The following is a 12,457-nucleotide window of genomic DNA, read 5'->3' as shown; positions in this document are numbered from 1 at the left end:
GTTGAACGTCACCAGTTAACACAAAGACTGATACATTTCCAGTTCAACCACATCTTGAGAGTATATACAAAGATCCCATCAGACTCTACCTTTGATTTTTCTTTCCTCATGCCAGGAAATTCCAAATTTTTGTCCCATTTCATACTAATTTCTTCTAGATTGGCAAAAGTCTTCAGAACAAATGTAGCTATAAATCCAGGGTTTCTCTCTCTCGGTTTTTACCTGCTTCTAAATTTTGATTTTTTCCTTCTTAACTCTTTAGTGCTTTTACAAATATGTTTATGCTTGATTAATTCAAGCACCTTTTATAGTGACAATTTAGCTGGATAAAAATCTGATTATTGACACGTAGTTTACATACACACACACACACACACACACCACACACACAATACATTATATATTTCCACAGACTTCTGATGTCTACTGCTGTTAAGAAGTATATTGTCTGTCAAATTGCTGCTCCTCTGTAGTTAATGTACTATTTATCCAGCTCTATTCAGAACTTTTTGTCTTTGGGGTTTTGAATGCTAGTAAATGAGTCTAGATTTATTTTAAAAGTTATTTTCACACCAACATGGCACAAGTATACATATGTAACAAACCTGCACGTTATGCACATGTACCCTAGAACTTAAAGTATAATTAAAAAAAAGTTATTTTCTTTATGATTGATTAAGCTCTCTGAATCTGAAGATAATTCAGCCATTATCCCTTTGAATGTTTCTCCTCCTCCTTATTTTCTACATTCTTCTGTGCAAATCCAGTTCCACCTATATTGAGTCTTCTTTTTAAATTCTCTTTATCTTTTAATCTCTATTTCACATTTCATTCTCTTCCAAGCTGTATTGGTTTCAGATTCAGCTCTTCAACTTTAGCTCCATTTTATCAGTTCTAAACTAAACGATACCAATCTTTTGTAATCTGTCTTAATGTCAGTGCCTACATATTTTTAGATATTCTAGAAGGCATAGTTGCTTTTAAAAAAAAAAAAACTGGTTTTCCAATAAATTAGGACTTCTTTCTCATGCTTTTTTACTCCATCTTAAATTTATTTAACCATTTTAAACATAGCTATGTTATAACTTGTGACTGATAATCCTGTTTTCCAAAATTCTGATATCTAATTCTACTGACTCTTGCTCATGCTGACTGTAATTTTGAAATGCTAGTTCATGATCAACAAAGCTATTTCCGTTAGGTCTCTTAGGATCACCCTAAATACACTGCTATGGTTTGAACGTTTGGGTCCTCTTCAAATGTACATTGAAACTTAATCCTTACCTAATACAACAGTATAAGAGGTATAGCCTTTGGGAGGTGATTAGGGCATGAGAGATATTCCCTCATTAGGATTTGTGCTTTTACAAAAGAGCTAGAGGAAACTAGCTAGGTCCTTTTTGCCTCCTTTTGCAGTTTCACCATGTTAGAACAGTGTTAAAATTATCATCTTAAAAGCAGAGACCAGGCTCTCATCAGACATTGAAACTGCCAGTATCTTGATCTTGGACTTCCCACCCTTCAGAAGTGTGAGAAAGAAATTTTTATTCTTTGTAGATTAAGCCTCAGGTAGTTTGTTATAGCGGCATGAACAATCTAAGACAGGCATTTCATATTAATTTCTCCCCTTGGGATTCCCCAGACCATATATTATAAATATCAAATCATACCTACCTGAGCGATTTTTTTATTCTTTCTAATGCCTAGTTCAAGACAGGAATGTATGTGTGTGTGTGTGCATGTGAATGTGTGTGTGGTTTCTTTTGTCTCCCCTTCACTAAAAGTACAGCCCTTCAAGATCCCTGGTACTATGAGTATCTGGGTGCCTTCATTTTATCTCCTCTCCCTGTGAGTATTCAAATTCTTATTTTCTGTGTGTGTATAACCACTTAAAATCTGTTTGTGTTTTAAGCTGTGTTACTATAAAAGATTCAAAAAGTTAAAATGCAAACCCCTTTGTGTAGAAACCAATAAATGCTCCTATCACAGCCATAAATTCAAAGTCTATCAGTCTTATTACATCTCTCATCACTTTTTGATCACTGACTAGCAAATGACTTTCTTGCAAACATAATTGTGTTTCTGAGAGATTATTATATATATATATATATAATATTATATATTATATATATATACACATATATATATTTTTTTAACAAGCTGGCGAGATGGAGATTTTTTCATGCTTCTTAGTCTGCCATGAAAAGGAAGTCAGGAATGCTCTTTATATGGAGAACAGCAGTCATATACTAATGTGATGGATGGAATAAACCTTCAGTTTGAGACATTAGAAAATGTTCATAAATAATAAATTTTTGCATTTTACATCCTTGTTAGCTCTGTTCATGTAATTTTTCTCTCTTTCTCTGAATCAAGCTGGACAGGCAATGAATCTAGATACCTGTACTTTATCTGCCTCCATTCAAAACATGTCCTGAGATTATCCATAACATTCAGTTTATCCTGAAAGTACAATCATGTGGCAAATGACACATGATGGCATTTTAATCAAGGACAACGTTATGAGATCTTTGGGATGTTGCTTTTACGGCCAGAAACTTGTGACCAGTGGTGTCTTTGTCTGAGTTTTGCTTGCTCCCACTCGGCTCGTTCTGCCCATTTGGCCTGGCAGGGTTACACTCAACTCATGCTACTGGCCTGGATCCCACACCTCCAAGGGAGACTGGAGTCAGGCATGGAGCAGTGAAGGGTGGGTATGAACGAGTGTGGGGTCTGGCCACAGCATTCAGACATGCTGGCTGCTGCCATGGGCAGACAGATCCAGGTGCCAGGATGGGCACCAGCTCTCTGTGTGGCTGCAGCTGGACTAGGCACGCTGCAAGCAGCTTCCCTGGCTGGCACCAAGGAAAGTGGTGGTGCCCAGAAGCTTGGAGACACCAGGAACCACAGGGTGCCAAGAGGGAGTCACAGCCCTCGCCCAGGGAGCTCGAAGGTCTGGGCTCCCCAAAGGGCTATACCTCCTCTCTTTGCCTGCAATGTGGTGAGCAAGGAGCATGTTTCAGCCCTGTTTCTGTTACAGCAACTCTTTTAGTCTTGCCATTCAGCAGGTCCCGAGATCTTGTCCTGTGACCAGGAAGAATGAAGTATACAGACAAGTGGAGGGTGAGCAAGAGGAAGAGGAGCTTTATTGAGCAATAGAACAGCTCAGAGAAGACCTGAAGTGGGTAGTTCCTATCTGTAACCAGGGTGTCCTCACAGGTGTTTAGCTCCTAGCAGAGAGGGTAGCTCCTTTCTGCACACAGGTCATGCCAACAAATTGTCAGTTGTCAGCAGAGAAAGTAGTTCCTCTCTGCAGCTGGTCGTCCCAGCAAGTGTTCAGCTATCAGCAGAGAGGGTAGCTCCTCAGCTGGTCATTTTGTTGTCTGCAGCTCTCAGCAGAGAGGAAGCCCTAGAGTGGGTGGCTCCCCTCTGCAGGTAGGTCATCCCATTCTCTGCTGTTCTTAGGGGAGTGGGTAGCTCCTCCCTGCAGCTGGTCATCCCATCATCTCTCGATCCTCTTCTCTGCTCTGGCTGAACCAGGGACTTTTATGGGCCTTAGAGGAGAGGAAGTGTGCATGACTGGTCCATGGGCAGCTGGGGGCAAGCCCAGAAAAGGCACCACAAGTCCTCACTCCAGTCCATCTGCCTCCTGCCACCATCCATGGCACTCAGGCTGATTGCACCAAGGGACACTTTCAGGCCTGTGCCGAGCCACCCTCAGCACCTCCTTCAGCTCTCCCCCAACACTTCTCAGTGCCCAAAGTCCAGGGGAGCCAAGGTGGCAGGGCCTGTGCATGTACACACCAGCTGGGCTGTGATAGCACCCAAGCTCAGCCCCAACTCTGCTCTGAGATCTGAGTGGGTGCTGGGAGTATGGAGAGGCCACGCAGCAGGAGCAGGCACCTCTGAGCCTGCAAGGGCAGAGGGTAGCCTTCCTCAACCCCCAAGAGTGCAGAGAGGCCCAGGTCTACAGCCCCAACTTGGGTGGCTGCATCTGTGCCTGGGGGTGTGAGACTCCTGCCCAAGAGCACAGGGAGGTCCAGGTCCACAACCCTGACTTGAGTGACTGCAGCCACGCCTGGGAGGGTGGGGCTACTGTCTGCTCCTGGCTTCCATCAGCTCCATGGAGAATGCAGCCCCAGCCACATCCCCTCACAGCCTGTGGCAGGGGCTCCAGGTCCTTGCTGGGCTCCGGCTGGCATTGGAAGCAGGGGTGACACCTCCACAAGCTCCCGCTGTGGTCCTGGTGGTCATGGGCAGCCCAGAACTCCCTCTTGTCCAGCTCGGGGCCCTGCAGGGGGAGGGAGTTGTGGGGTTTTCTCCAGGAGCAGATCATGGGCCTCAGGCCCATCTGTTGGGAGTGTCAGACCTGGCATTCACCCTGACATGGGGTGGAATCTGGGGATACTGCCCCAGGTGGCCCTGCATAAAGCCTCTTCCTGAGGTGCAGGAACCCAGTGCCCTCAGCAGGTGGGCATGGTACCCCGTATTTTGCTTGGGCCCACTTGGCTGTGCAGTCCAGGAACCTAGGGATCAACCCACTTTGTCTTCTGCTTCTGGCACATGTGTGCACCATCAGAGAGCGTAATAATGAAACAAAACACCTGTGGCTGATGCCCAAGCACATTGTCCGGAAGTTTGGCAATCACTCCTCCCCCCTCATCATAGCTTGTGTCCACGTGCACCATCAGAGAGCCTAAAGACAGGCCAGCATTGTCTGTCACCACTGGCACCCACCTATATGTGCTACCTGGGGACCTGAGGACTTGCCTTCCTAGCCTCTCACCAACACTCCCAGCACCCTGTGCATGCCACCTGGAAGCAGAGGAATGCACTGCAATCACTGCTACCACTGCCAACACAATGCATGCTACCCAGAAGCCCAAGGATCAGCACAAACAACTGGATCAGCACAAACATCAGCACAGCACTGCGACTATCAGTACCAAAACAAGCTGCCTGAAGGTTTAAGAATCAGCCCATTTCAACTTGCTAGCACTAGAGTCCATGTATGCTGCCTACTGGCCCAAAGACAGGAAAACTCAGCCCACTACTGCCACCACTGATGCTCAAAGCCCAGCACATCTGACATCATTGTCCTCAGCAAAGCCTGAAGTCTATAATAACAACCGCAGCCTAAGCCACTAAGAAGAACCACAAAAACTAAGAACACTATGATATAGTTTGGATCTGTGTCACCCCTCCCCCCCGCCCCATATCTCATGTTGAATTGTAATCCTTAATGTTAAAGGTAGGGCCTGGTGGGAGGTGATTGACTCATGGGGGTGCTTTCCATGAATGTTTTAACACCATCCTCCGCATGCTGTTCTCATGATAGTCAATAGTTATCTTAAGATCTGTTTGTTTAAAAGTATGTAGCACCTTCCGCCTCTTTCTTGGTCATGCTCCTGCCATACAAGATACCTGCTCCTTCTTTGCCTTCCTCCATAAGTAAAATCTCCCTGAGTCCTCACCAGAAGCAGATGCTGTTATGCTTCCTGTACAGCCTGTGTAACTATGAGCTAATTGGTACCAAAGACTGAGGCATTTTGATAAAGATACCTGAAAATGTGGAAGCAACATTGGAACTGGGTAATGGGCAGATGTTGGAAGAGTATGGAGGGCTCAAGGAGACAAGAAGATGAGGAAAGTTTGGACCTTCCTAGAGATTTGTTAAATTTTTGTGAGCAAAATGCTGATAGTGCTACGGATAATGAAGACCAGGCTGAGGAGGTCTCAGATGGAAAAGAGGAATTTATTGGGAACTGGAGTAAAGGTCACCTTTGTTACACTCTGGCAAAGAGCTTTGTTGGATTGTGGTCCTGCCCAGCAATCTGTGGAAATTTGGTCTTGAGAGAGATGACTTAGGATGTGTGGCAGAAAAATTTCTAAGCAGCAAAGCAAAGATGCAGCCTATGCTCATATTCATGGGGGGAAAAACAAAACAAACAAACAAAAAACCTGAAACTGGAACTTATATCTAAAAGGGAAGCAAAGCATAAAAGTTTGAAAAATTTGCAGCCTGGCCATGTGGTAGAAAAGGAAAGCCCATTTTCAGGGAGGTGTTCAAGCAGGCTGCAGAAATATGCATAAGTAAAAAGAAACCAAGTGCTAATACCCAAGACAATGGGGAAAAAATCTCAAAGGCATTTCAGAGACCTTCACAGATGCACCTTCCATCACAAGTTCAGAAGCCTAGGAGGGAAGAATGGTTTTGTGAGTCAGGCTCAGGGCCCTGCTGCCCTGCACAACCTTGGAACACTGCTTTCTGCATCCCAGCTGCTCCAGCTCCATTCCTGGTTCAAAGTGACTCAGGTATAGCTTAGGCCACTGCTTCAGAGAATGCAATATGGGGTTGGAGCCTCACACAGTTCCTACTGGGACACTGCCTAGTGGAGCTGTGAGAACAGGGCCACCATCCTGCAGATTCTGGTATTGTAGGGCCACCAGCGGCTTGCATCGTGTGCCTGGAAAAGCCATAGGCACTCAATGCTAGCCTGTGAGAATAGTGGGGGCTGAACCCTCCAAAGCCACAGGGGCAGAGCTGTTCAAGACCTTGGGAGCCCACCTCTTGCATCAGTGTGCCGTGGATGTGGAACAGGAGTCAAAGGAGATTATTCTGAAGCTATAAGACTTAATGACTTCCCTGCTGGGTTTCAGACTTGCATGGGGCCTGTAGCTCTTTTCTTTTGGCCAATTTCTTAATGCCTGTACCCCTGTTGTATGATGGAAGTAACTCATTTTTTATTTTACAGTTTCATAGATGCAAGGGACTATCCTTGTCTTAAATGTGACTTTGGACTTTCAAGTTAATGCTGGAAGGAGTAAAGACTTTGGGGGACTGTTGGGAAGGCATAGTTGTATTTTGCCATGTGAGGACATGAGATTTGAAAGGGGCCAGGGATGGAATGCTAGGGTGTGACGTGTGTCCCCACTTAAACTTCATGTCAAATTGTAATCTCCAATGTTGGAGGAGGGACCTAGTGAGAGGTGATTGAATTTTGAGGGTGGTTTCTCATGAATGGTTTAACACCATCCCCCTGGGTGCTGTTCTCATGATAGTGAATATTATCATGAGATCAGGTTGTTTAAAAGTGTATAGCAACTCCCACTCTCTCTCAGTCCTGCTCCTGCCATGTAAGATGCCTGCTCCTGTTTTGCCTTCCTCCATGAGTAAAATCTCCCTGAAGCCTCACCAGAAGCAGATGTTGCCATGCTTCCTATACAGCCTGTGGAACCATGAGCCAATTAAATGTCTTTTTAAAATAAATTACCCAGTCTTAGGCATTTCTTTCTAGCAGTGTAAGAATGGACTAATAAGTACTGATTACAACTGAAGAACTCCTAGGTAGACTACACTACTGTAAGCACCCAAAATCAAAGCTAGAGTGCCCTACACAACTAACACTGTAGATACATGCACACACACACAAAAAAAGTCTTTCCTTACAAAAGTGAATCTTAAAAAGAAATGAAAACAGAGACTGTTACACCAAATGTGCAGATACCAATGTAAGGCAGCAAGAAATGTGAAAAAGCAAGAAAACATGACAGCTCCAAAGTAACACAGTAATTCTACAGCAACGGATTCCAATGAAAAAGAAATTTATGAAATGCCTGAAAAAGAATTTAAAATAATATTATTAAAGAAGTTGAGTGAGATACAAGAGAACACAGATAAATAATACAAAGAAACCAAAAAAGCAATTCAGAACCTGAATGAGAAATTCAACAAAGAGATAGATATCATTAAAAAAAGAAACAGAAAACTTGGAACTGAATAATTCAATAAAATAAATAAAAAACACAATAGAGTTTCAACAATAGACTAAGTTAAGCAGAAGAAATAACTTCAGAATTTGAAGACAGGCTTTTGAAAATAATTCCATCAGACAAAAAGAAAAAAATTTAGTCTATGGCCATACCACCCTGAATGCACCCAATTTCACTGGATCTTGGAAGATAAGCAGGATCATGCCTGGTTAGTACTTGGATGAGAGACCTCCTGGGAATATTGGGTGCCGTAGGAAAAAAAAAAAAAAAAAAAACTCTGAAAGATGAAGAAACCCTATGTGATACATGTGACACCAGTAAATGGTCAAATATTCAAATTTTAGGTGTTCTAGAAAGAGAAGAGAGATGACATAAGCAAATGGAAATAAAACCTGTTTAACAAAATAATTGCCGACAACTCCCCAAGTTTTACAAAAGATTTAGACATCCAGATATAGGAAGCTCAAATATCCTCAAATAAATAAAAGCCAAAAAAGTTTTCTCCAAGGTATACTACTAAAAGTTAAACTACAAGTTAAACTACTAAAGGTTCAAAAAAAAAAAAAAAAAAAGAGAGACTTCTAAAAATAGCAAAAGAAAACATAAAGCCACATCTAAGGGAGCATCTATCAGATTAAGGGTGGATTTCTGAGCAGAAATCTTACAAGTCAGGAGAGAATAGAATGCTATGTTCAAAATGCTGAAACAAAAAATCTGCTAACCAAGAATACTACATTCAGGAAGGCTATCCTTCAAAAATAAAGCAGAAATAAAGTCTTTCCCACACAATTAAAAGCTTATGGAATTCACCACCACTAGACTAGCCCTACAATAAATGCTTAAGGGAATCCTATATCCGAAAGTGAAAGAACCTTATCTACCATTATGAAAACACACGAAAGTACAAAACTCACTAGCAGAACAGACACAAATAAGAAAGAGAAAGAATTCAAATGTCATCACTACAGAAAACCATCAAGCCTCAGTAATAAATATGAAAAGAGAAATAAAGGAGGAAAGGATATACAAAACAACCAGGAAACAGTTAACCAAATGGCAGGAATAAGTTCTCAGATGTCAGTAATAACTTTTAATGTAAACAAATTAAATTTCCACTTAAAAGATGTAGACTGGCTGATAAGATATTTTAATGACCCTACCATGTGCTGCCTGCAAGAAACTCACTTCACCTATACAATAGATATAGACTGAAAGTGAAGAGATAGAAAAAGATATTTCATGCAAATTGAAACCAAAGATGGACAGGAATAACTATACTTATGTCAGATTAAACAGACTTTAAGTCATAAATATTATAGTAAAAAGAGACAGAGAAGATCATTACATGATGACAAAGGGATCAATTCAGCAAGCAAATATAACAATTACATATATTATATATATATATACACACATATATATACAATGCCAATACAATAACAGGCAGAGCATTAGACAGCATTAGACAGATTATCTAGACTGAAAGTCAACAAAGAAAAACTGAGTTCAAAATCCACTTTAGACTACATTGAAATAACACAAAACATTTTATCCAACAGCTGTAGAATATACATTCATCTCATCCGCACAAAGAACATTGTCCAAAATAGAATACATATTTGGCAACAAAACAAGTTTTAACAAATTTATAAATCTTCTCAGATCACAGTAGAATAAAACTAAAACTTTGGAAACTGTACAAATAAGTGGAAATTAAACAAGCTCCTAAATGATCATTGAGTTAATGAAGAAATTGAGAATAAAATTTTAAAATTATTGAAACAAACAAAATGAAAACAGAATATACCAAAAACTATGTGCTACAGCAAAAGCAATGCTAGGAGAAAAGTTTATAGCAATAAATGCCTATATCAAAAAAGTAGAATGATTTCATGTAAAAAATCTAATAATGCACCTCAAGAAATTAGAGTAGCAAAACAAACAAAATCCAAAATAGTAGAAGAAAAAAATTAAAATCAGAATAGAACTTTAAAAGTCTCAAAAGACAAAAAAAGTGAAAATTTGATTTTTTGAAAAGATAAACAAAATTGATAAACTTCTAACTAGATGAACCAAAAGAAAAAGAGAGAAGATGCAAATAAAATCAGAAACAAAAAGGAAGATAGTACAATAGATACCATAGAAATACAAAATATTATCAGTGACTACTGGGAACTACATACTAACAAACTGGAAAACCTAGAGGAAATGGACAAATTCCTGGACATATACAACCTAATGAGATTGAATAAGGAAGAAACAGAAAACCTGAAAATACCAATAGTGAGTAATGAGATTGAATCAGTAATAAAAAGCCTGCCAACAAAGAAAAGCACAAGGCCAGAAAGTGTTACTGCCTTATACTACCAAATTTGTAAAAAAGAAATAACACCAATTCTTCTGAAACTATTCCAAAAAATTAAAGAGGAGGGAATTATTCCTAACTCATTCCGAAAGGCTACTACTACCCTGACACCAAAAACAAACAAGGACACAACAGAAAATAAAACACAAGCCAATATTCTTGATGAACATAGATGTAAAAATCCTCCACAAAATACTAGCAAATCAAATCCACCAATACACCAAAAAGATAATACATCATAATCAAGTGGGATTTATCCCAGGAATGCAAAAATGGTTCAATGCATGCAAATCAATAAATGTGATACATCATATATTAATCCATTTTCTCATGCTGCTGATAAAGACATATCTGAAACTGGGCAATTTACAAAAGAAATAGGTTTAATTGGACTTACAATTCCACATGGCTGGGGAAGCCTCACAATCATGGCAGAAGACAAGAAGGAGCAACTTATATCTTGCATGGATGGTGGCAGGAAAAGAGAGGAGCATGTGCAGGGAAACTCCAGTTTTTTTAAACCGGCAGATCTTATGAGACTCATTCACTATCATCAGAATTATGGGTGCAGGAAAGACCCGCCCACATAATTCAATTGCTTCCCAATTGTCTTTCCAATTTAATAAGACAATATGTCAGGCAATAGCATAACTAAGATACTAAACCTGACTTCTAAACTTAAAATTCAAGTCTCATTATGCCAAAAGTGAATATCAGAAGGCTTTTTCTCAAAGAATTTAGGCACATTATTCAATTCATCACTCTGTGAATTCAAGGAGAAATGAGACCTTGATCCTTCTCTTGGCTCTATCTACAGAGAAACCAGCATTTACTTTTCCAGGAGTAAGCACAGGTTTAAGGAAAGTCTCTCAATCTCTTTCTTAAATGGGACACAGTCTTAATTCTAGTATAAGTACACTGGTAAATATAAGAGATCTAGTGACTGTTTCAGAAAATATATCAAGGTTTATTTTTTCCAAGAGTGTTGACTCATGTAGGTCTCCTTCCCCACCACATACTAACAACAGCATCTCTTGACAGACCACAAGAATTCTGCATAAACTCAAAAGCTAAGCAGAAAATACATTGTTTCCAATGAAATACCAGGATCTTGACGTAATCATAGTAGAATGTCAAGGCAGATTTCAAATATATGTTTGAACAGTCCTAAGCTAGGAACTGAATTTCTTTGGCTATTAAGGCTCTTTTTTTGTTTCATATGAATTTTAAAATAGTTTTTTCTAGTTCTGTAAAGAATGTCATTGGTAATTTGACTGGAATAGCATTCAATCTGTAAATTGCTTTGGGCAGTATAGTGATTTTAATGATATTGATTGTTCCTATCAATGAGCATGGGATGTCTGTCCATTAGTTTGTGTCTCCTCTGATTTATCTGAGCAGTGTTTGGTAATTCTCACTGTAGAGTTCTTTCACCTCCCTGAATAGCTGTATTCCTTGGTATTTTGCTTTTTGTGTGGCACTTGTGAGTGGGATTGCCTTTCTAATTTGGATCTCAGTTTGGTTGTTGTTGTTATGTAGGAATGCTAGTGATTTTTGTACATTAATTTTGTATCCTACAACTTTACTAATGTTATTTATCAGCTGAAGGAGCTTTTGGGCCTGGACTATGAGGTTTTCTATATATAGAATCATGTCATCTGCAAACAGAGATAGCTTGACTTCCTGTCTTCTTATTTGGATGGACTTTATTTCTTTCTCTTGCCTGATTGCTGTGGCTAGGACTTCCAATACTATGTTGAATAGAAGTGGTGAGAGAAGTCATCCTTGCCTTGTGCCAGGTTTTTAGGAGAATGCTTCCATCTTTTGCCCATTTTTGGAGGTCAAAAGTTAAGAGAATATTTTAGAATTCCTTTGATTAAAGAAGACTCACAGAAATCCAGCCTGATAAAAAGTTAGATGATGTGTATAGCAGTCCTTCTCAAGTCTGACGGCCTTAAGATAAGCATCATTAAGTAGAAAAAGAGTGGCATGGAGAAAGGGAGAAGACAATAAAGAAAAGAAAAGTATGGAAATGATGTCTAAGAAAATCCTTTGAGTGTGATCACTAGCACATTGAACTGACCTGACATAGATAGATCAAAACCTATTAGGCCTTTGAGGGGTTTATTGCCAAAGAAACACGAACTTGACTTTTAAAGAAAGTTTTTGATTTAGAATTTACACCATGGAATACTATGCAGCCATAAAAAAGGATGAGTTTGCGTCCTTTGTAGGGACATGGATGCAGCTGGAAACCATCATTCTTAGCAAACTATCACAAGAACAGAAAACCAAACACCGCATGTTCTCACTCATAGG

Source organism: Rhinopithecus bieti, unplaced genomic scaffold, assembly GCF_001698545.2.
Source record: "Rhinopithecus bieti isolate Rb0 unplaced genomic scaffold, ASM169854v2 scaffold_1528, whole genome shotgun sequence".
In the NCBI taxonomy this organism is placed as follows: Eukaryota; Metazoa; Chordata; class Mammalia; order Primates; family Cercopithecidae; genus Rhinopithecus; species Rhinopithecus bieti.
The sequence above is the reverse complement of the archived record's forward strand: the minus strand, read 5'-3'. Positions refer to the sequence as shown.